The sequence below is a fragment of the Chiloscyllium plagiosum genome, unplaced genomic scaffold, assembly GCF_037043375.1.
Source record: "Chiloscyllium plagiosum isolate Xiang-an unplaced genomic scaffold, Cpla_swu_hap1 HiC_scaffold_19, whole genome shotgun sequence".
In the NCBI taxonomy this organism is placed as follows: Eukaryota; Metazoa; Chordata; class Chondrichthyes; order Orectolobiformes; family Hemiscylliidae; genus Chiloscyllium; species Chiloscyllium plagiosum.
Genome location: NW_028270157.1, coordinates 3995590 through 4003261, shown reverse-complemented (window position 1 = coordinate 4003261; position 7672 = coordinate 3995590).

Below are 7672 nucleotides of genomic sequence, written 5' to 3'. Positions count from 1 at the left end.
GGGTTGTTATCCCTCACTGGGCGAGCATGTTGGAAATCGAGCCCCGCTAATTCCGAGGGTCAATTGTCAGGAAAAACCCATCTGGTTCACTAATATCCTTTAGGCAGGGAAACTGACATCCTTACCTGGTCTGGCCTACATGTGACTCCAGACCCAGAGCAATGTGGCTGACCCTTAACTGCCCCCTGGGATGGGCAATAAATCCTGGCCTAGCCAGCAGCACCCTCATCACATGAATGAATATTAAAAATCACAGATTTTAAAACAAATACACAAAATTCACTATTTCCATACACAAGTTGATAGAAAGTTAACTTTTTCTGGACTTAGTTAAAATTACTATTTTTTACAAGTAATTGAATTCTAGTTATGGATAAACAGTTAGCAATAATTGGTAAATAACACTACCAGTTAAAACTCTAATCTCCTTCGAGGATCATGAGAGGCATGGATAGGGTGAATGCACTCAGTCTTTTTCCCCAGGGTTGGGGAATCAAGGACTAGGGGACATCAGGTTAAGGTTCGAGGGGAAAGAATAAAAGGGAACCTGAGGGTCAACCTTTTTACCCAGAGGGCAGTACGGGTATGGAATGAGCTGCCAGTGGAAGTGGTTGAGGCGGGTACATTAACAACACTTAAAAGGCATTTGGACATTTACATGGATAGGAAAGGTTTAGAAGGATATGGGCCAAGTGCAGGGAAATGGGGCTAACGAGGATGGACATTCTGGTCGGCACGGACCAGTGTGGGCCAAAGGACCTGTCTCCGTGCTGCAGGACTTTATGGCTCGATAACTCTAAACTCCCCAATTTTACACATGGAGAGTCAGGGAAAGAAAAGTCATCATGGGTGGAGGTAAAACTGGAAAAGCAGCTCGGTAGACTTTGTTCACAAGATCTGTTGAGCTGGTTCTTGCTGTTTCAAATGTTTCTGAACATTTCCTCTGGTTTGCAAGAGGTACAGGGTGCCTGCCCTCTTGTAAAATGACTTACGAATTTAAATTCACAGCTTACAGCAACTGAAGAAGGCAAGATAAACTTGTTTTGGTAGCTAGACATTTACAATCAAGCTGTTCCCAGAGAGCAAGTAGGACTTGAACCTGAGTCTCCAGGCTCATAGTTAGGGACATTACCAAAATACCATAGCAGCACAGCTTTAGGAGCTAACCTATTGTCCTTAGTTAGACACTGCATGTCCCATCTTGCCATTAAACATTGTTATGGACCAACCCAGATCCTCCTCAAAATATTTTAAGAAGGTAGCCTAGACACTAGCTTTCTCTCATTTAAAGGCAGATATGAAGTGGATATTCCTGGTGTGATGCAGCTGGTCAAACCACTCAGCTTTACACAGAACAAAATTTATTTAAATACTACAGCTGAAACACAAACAAAAAAAAGCGAAATTTAGAATAACTTAATTATTGGAAAACACGGCTGACCAATACAGTAACTATTACTAATTAACTGCTCCAATACAATATCATCCCATAAACACATTCTTTGGCAAAAAGGTACGTTCAAGCACAGATTCTTACAGGCAGGAGGAACAACACCCAGAGAGAGATTTCAAAGAAAGCTAAAGGAATCCTTTACTGAAGCTTACAATACATCTGGACTCACACATCTTGTGACTGCTACGAACTGGCCACTCCCCTTCCATTGTATAACTGGCCACTCCCCTTCCTTTGTTAAACTGGCCACTCCCCTTCCATTGTATAACTGGACACTCCCCTTCCATTGTATAACTGGCCACTCCCCTTCCATTGTTAAACTGGCCACTCCCCTTCCATTGTATAACTGGCCACTCCCCTTCCATTGTATAACTGGTCACTCTCCTTCCATTGTATAACTGGCCACTCCCCTTCCTTTGTTAAACTGGCCACTCCCCTTCCATTGTATAACTGGCCACTCCCCTTCCATTGTATAACTGGCCACTCCCCTTCCTTTGTTAAACTGGCCACTCCCCTTCCATTGTATAACTGGCCACTCCCCTTCCATTGTATAACTGGCCACTCCCCTTCCATTGTATAAAATGTTTTAAACAAAACCTAAAGGCTTCCTCAGATTGTTGACTGAGGCAATCTCTTGTAGCCGGTTCAGCACCTCTGGCTTCAAGAAAAACCAGGATAAAACAAACTTTTCAAAGCAATAGCATCGTTGCAACATCCAAAACTCAACGATGGTTTGTTCCTGACACAGTGCAAGGTCAGGAGTCCCATTTTCCTATGGTTTCAGAATCCTGACTCATTGTACCTTACAGCGTGGGCAGGGGGCATTTGACCCATCATGCCTGTGTCCACTGTTTAAAAGAGTGACATATTTAGTCCCCTTCCACAGCTATTTCCCAATAGGTGTGTTCATTTCACTTGCTCGATTCTTATCTAACTCCCTTTTTGAAAGACAGTGCATTCCCCCTAGGGCTGTGAAGGCTCAGTCATTCAGTATGTTCAAAGCTGAGATGGATAGATTTCTAGACACAATGCCATCAAGAGAAATGGGGAGTGCAGGAACCTCTATCTCTGTCTTAAATACACTCACTGACCTGGCCTCCACAGCCCTCTGCAGCAATGAGTTCTACAGATTCCCCACCCTCTAGCTGAAGAAACTCCCCCCATTCTCAATTCTAAAAGGTCAACCCTTCACTCTGAGGCTGTGCCCTTGACTCCTAGTCTCTCGTACTAGTCGAAACATCTTCTCCATTTCCCCTCTATCCAGGCCTCTCAGTATCCTGGAAGCTTCAGTCAAATCCCCCTTTATCCTTCAAAACTCCATCAAGTACAGACCCAGAGTCTTCAAGCATTCTTCATATTTCAAACTCCTCATCCCTGGGATCATTTTTGTAAACATCTTCTGGATGCAAACCCTACCACCACCCCACGTCTTTGCTCAAATGTAGGGCCCAAGCCTGCTCGCAATGTGCCAAATATGGTCTGGCCAAAGAATTATACAGCCTCAGTGGCACATCTCTGATGTTGTATTCTAGCCCTTTGAATGGTGATATTGTATTTATCTTCCTAACTATCAAATGAAGCTGCACATTAATGTTAAGAGACTTTAGGGTGGCATGATCGCTCAGTGGTTAGCACTGCTGCCTGACAGCACCAGGGACCCAGGTTTGATTCCAGCCTCGGGCAAACGTCTGTGTGGAGTTTGCGCATTCTCCCTGTGTCTGTGTGGGTTTCCTCCCACAATCCAAAGACGTGCAGGTTAGGTGAATTAGCCATGTTAAATCGCCCATAGTGTTCAGCGATGTGTAGGTTAGGAGCATTAGTCAGTGGTAAATATAGGGTGGGGGAATGGGTCTGGGTGGGTTACTCTTTGGAGAGTCGGTGTGGACTTGTTGGGCCGAAGAGCCTGTTTCCACACTGAAGGGATTCTAATCCTGAACTAAGATTCCCAAGTCCCTTTGTACGTCAGATTTCCAAATCCTTTCCGATTTAGAAGATAGTCCATGCCTCCATTCTTCTGACTAAAATGCATAATCTCATAAGCTGTATTTCATCTGCCACTTCTTTGCTCACTCACATAACCTGTCCTAGCCCTTCTGCAGCCTCCCTGTGTAGTGATTGTAACGAGGTCAGCCAGGTGGGCCTCAGAGAATGTGAGTTCCCTGATTGGGGCTGTTACTCTGAGTTGGAAAGTGTGGCACTGGAAAAGCACAACAGGTCAGGCAGCATCTGAGGAGCAGGGGAATCGATGTTTCGGGCTTAAGCCCTTCATCAGGAATGTTGGGGGATGGAGGGAGGGGAAGAGGGCTGAGAAGTAAATAGGAGGGTGGGGTGGGGCTGGGGGGGAAGGTAGCTGGGAAGGCTATAGGTGGGTGCAGGTGGGGGGACTGATGGTGCTAGGTCAGAGCGGAGGGTGGAGTGGATAGGTAGGAAGGGAGATGGACAGGAGGGAAAGTTCAAGAGGGCAGTGTCGAGTGGGAGGGTTGGAACTGGGATAAGGTGGGAAGAGGAGAGATGAGGAAACTGGTGAAGTCGACATTGATGCCGTGTGGTTGGAGGGTCCCAAGGCAGAAGATGAGGCATTCTTCTTCCAGGCATCAAGTGGCTAGGATTGGAAATTGACCCCCTCTAATTCTAAGGCTGTACCCACGGGTCCTAGTCTCTCCGCTCAACAGAAACAAATTCCAGCGTCCACCCTTTCTAAGCCATGCATTATCTTGTAAGTTGATATTAGATCTCCCCTCAACCTTCCAAACTCTAATGAATACAATCCTAGGATCCTCAGCCATTCGTCATATGTTCGGCCTAACATTCCAGGGATCATCCATGTGAATCTCCGCTGGACATGCTCCAGTGCCAGTATGTCCTTCCTGAGGTGTGGGGCCCAAAACTGGACATAGTATTCTAAATGGAGCCTAACTAGAGCTTTGTAAATTCTCAGAAGCACATCACTGCTTTTATATTCCAACCCTCTTGAGATAAATGAAAACATTACATTCACTTTCTTAATCACAGACTCAACCTGCAAGTTAACCTTTAGAGAATCCTGGACTAGCACTCCCAGATCTCTTTGTACTTTGGCTTTATGAATTTTCTCACCATTTAGAAAATAGTCCGTCCTGTATTCTTTTTTTCCAAAGTGCAAGACCTCACATTTGATCACGTTGAATTTCATCAGCCACTCTCCTAAACTGTCTAAATCTTTCTGCAGTTGAAACTTTATTGCTGGAACAGCACAGCAGGTCAGGCAGCATCCAGGGAACAGGAGATTCGACGTTTCGGGCACAGGCCCTTCTTCAGGAATCCCTGGATGCTGCCTGACCTGCTGTGCTGTTCCAGCAATAAAGTTTCAATTTTGATCTCCAGCATCTGCAGACCTCACTTTCTCCTTAAATCTTTCTGCAGCCTCCCCACTTCCTCAGTACTACCTGCCTGTCCACCTAACTTTGTATCAACGGCGAACTTCGCCACAGTGCCCCCAGTCCCTTCATCCAGATCATTAATATATAAAGTGAACAGCTGCGGCCCCAACACTGAACCCTGCAGGACCCCACTTGTCACAGGCTGCCATTCCAAAAAAGAATCTTTTACCACAACTCTCTGCCTTCTGTCAGACAGCCAATCCTCAATCCATGCTAGTAGCTCACCTCAAACACCATGGGCCCTCACCTTACTCAGCAGCCACCCGTGAGGTGCCTTATCAAAGATTTTTTGGAAGTCTGGATTGATAACATCCACTGGGTTTCCCTGGTCTAACCTACTTGTTACCTCTTCAAAGACTTCTAACAGGTTTGTCAGGCACGACCTCCCCTTGCTATATCCATGCTTACTTGTTCTAATCCAACCCTGCACTTCCAAGAATTTAGAAATCTCATCCTTAATGATGGATTCTGGAATTTTACCAACAGCCGAGGTTAGGCTAATTGACCTATAATTTTCCATCTTTTGTTCTGACCCTTTCTTGAACAAGGGGGTTACAACAGTGATTTTCCAATCATCTGGGATTTTCCCTGACTCCAGTGACTTTTGAAAGATCACAACCAAAGCCTCCACTATTTCCTCAGCCACCTCCCTCAGAACTCTAGGATGTAGCCCATCCGGGCCAGGAGATTTATCAATACCAGGAGAAGCTGGGGAGAAATTGGTTGAGACAGATTCACCTTGATTGGCTCAACATTTTGTGATTTGAAAATGGCTGCCTGTCTGAGTCCTAATTAAATACCCAGAGGTTTTTCAGGAAGGTCTAGGGACTGTCAAAGTTGGCAAGGCCACCCTGCATGCTGACCAGGAAACAATTCCCAGTAAGGCCTGCCCACTGCCATTGACATTACGGAAAGTAAAGGAGTCATCAAACCAGCTGATTGTGGAGCTCGACAGGTCGGCTTGCTTTGTGGGGATTTTAAACAAAAGGTAAACTGCTTTTCACAGCTGGATAATTACCCCGTTCCTCAGATAGAGGATTTAGACACGTAGCAGGCAGGGGGCAGTCCTTTCAAAAGCTGGTCATGAGCTATATGTGCTTACAATTCCAGAGCGGGGGCTGGCATGGGGGAATTGAGTCCTGGAGCAGAGGCCAGCACAGGGACTGAATCCTGGAGCAGAGGCCAGCACAGGGAGTGAATCCTGGAGCAGAGGCCAGCACAGGGAGTGAGTCCCGGAGTGGAGATGGGAGTGGGGGAATCGAGTCCCTGAGCAGAGACTGAGCAGGGAGTGAGTCCCGGAGTGAGGGAGTCAAGTCCCGGAGTGGAGGCTGGAGCAGGGAGTGAGTCCCAGAGCAGAGACCGGAGTGGGGGAATCGAGTCCCAGAGTGGAGGTCGGCGCAGGGAAGCAGTTCCAGGGAAAACATACCTTGGAGCAGCTGAGAGCCAGTGTGGAGTGGATTGGAGGCTTAGATTGGGGAAAGTTGTTGGACTGGGGTCTGACACGAGCGGTCAGACCATGTGTGGAAGCCCCTGCACTGAACTTCTATAACATAATGTTTATTTTTTAAATCTCACTGTGATGTCAATCCATTAACTATGCCATATTTCTAACTTATTCTTTAAACATTGTAAAGTAATGCAACTACTTTTCTTTTTTAATTTCTCTTTTGTATCTAAGATTTGTATCTTGGTATTTGTACCTAAGATGGTGCCATCCCAGGGACATTGTAAAACTTGTCACAGTACTCCCATACTTGAGTACACATGACAATGACGGGGATTCTATTCCATTCTATGAGGATTCCCAGAACTGTGCTGCAATTAATACTCATAAGGGTTCGCACCATTATACAAGGCTGCCATTTGGGGTACTGTCAGTCTGTGCCATTTTCCAACAGACAGTGGAGAATATTTTATAAGGTGTACTCCAGGTCACCATTTATCCAGGTGATGTGCAAGTAGCAGGAAAGATCAGTAAGGAGCACTTGGAAAGTTGGACATAATCCTTAGACATTTCTCCCAGGTGGGGATTGGCCAAAGCATCGCATAGAGAAATGAACTAGCGAATGGATGTCCAACATCTTGTTAACATGGACATTTGTGGATAGCCCCCTCCTCAATATTCATCTTTAAGTCCCTGCAAGGATTTCAGCCACAAAATCTTAAGTTAATTGTGCTTTTTAAAAAAATACTTTCTAATCAACGTGTTGAGTTATTACTTGACTTGACCCCGGGACTCCTGGCTCAGAGGTGAAGACGGTACCACAGCATCACAAGCGTTTATAACTTAGACTCGGTTTACTGCCACCGGGTTTGTCTGTTTATTTTGCGCTGAGGGACATTTGTTGTTTAAGTATGGATCAGAGCAGTGACTCCCAAACTCGTCCAGGTCATTCTAGTCGCAAAGTAAAACTGACTCCTGGAGAAGGGCTTATGCCCGAAACGTCAATTCTCCTGTTCCCTGGATGCTGCCTGACCTGCTGCGCTTTTCCAGCAACACATTTTTCAGCTCTCATCTCCAGCATCTGCAGTCCTCACTTTCTCCTAGTTGATTTTAACCTACTGCGAGTCCTCTTGCAAAGATGCCTTCCTTGAAGAAGCTCTCTTCCTCCCTCTACAATTCCTGAAGTAGGGCTTATGCCCGAAACGTTGATTCTCCTGCTCCTTGGATGCTGCCTGACCTGCTGCGCTTTTCCAGCAACACATTTTTCAGCTCTGATCCCCAGCATCTGCAGCCCTCACTTTCTCCTACTGAAAGTAAAACTGACCTGACTCTCAGGAAGGGGATTGCCTGGTGTTC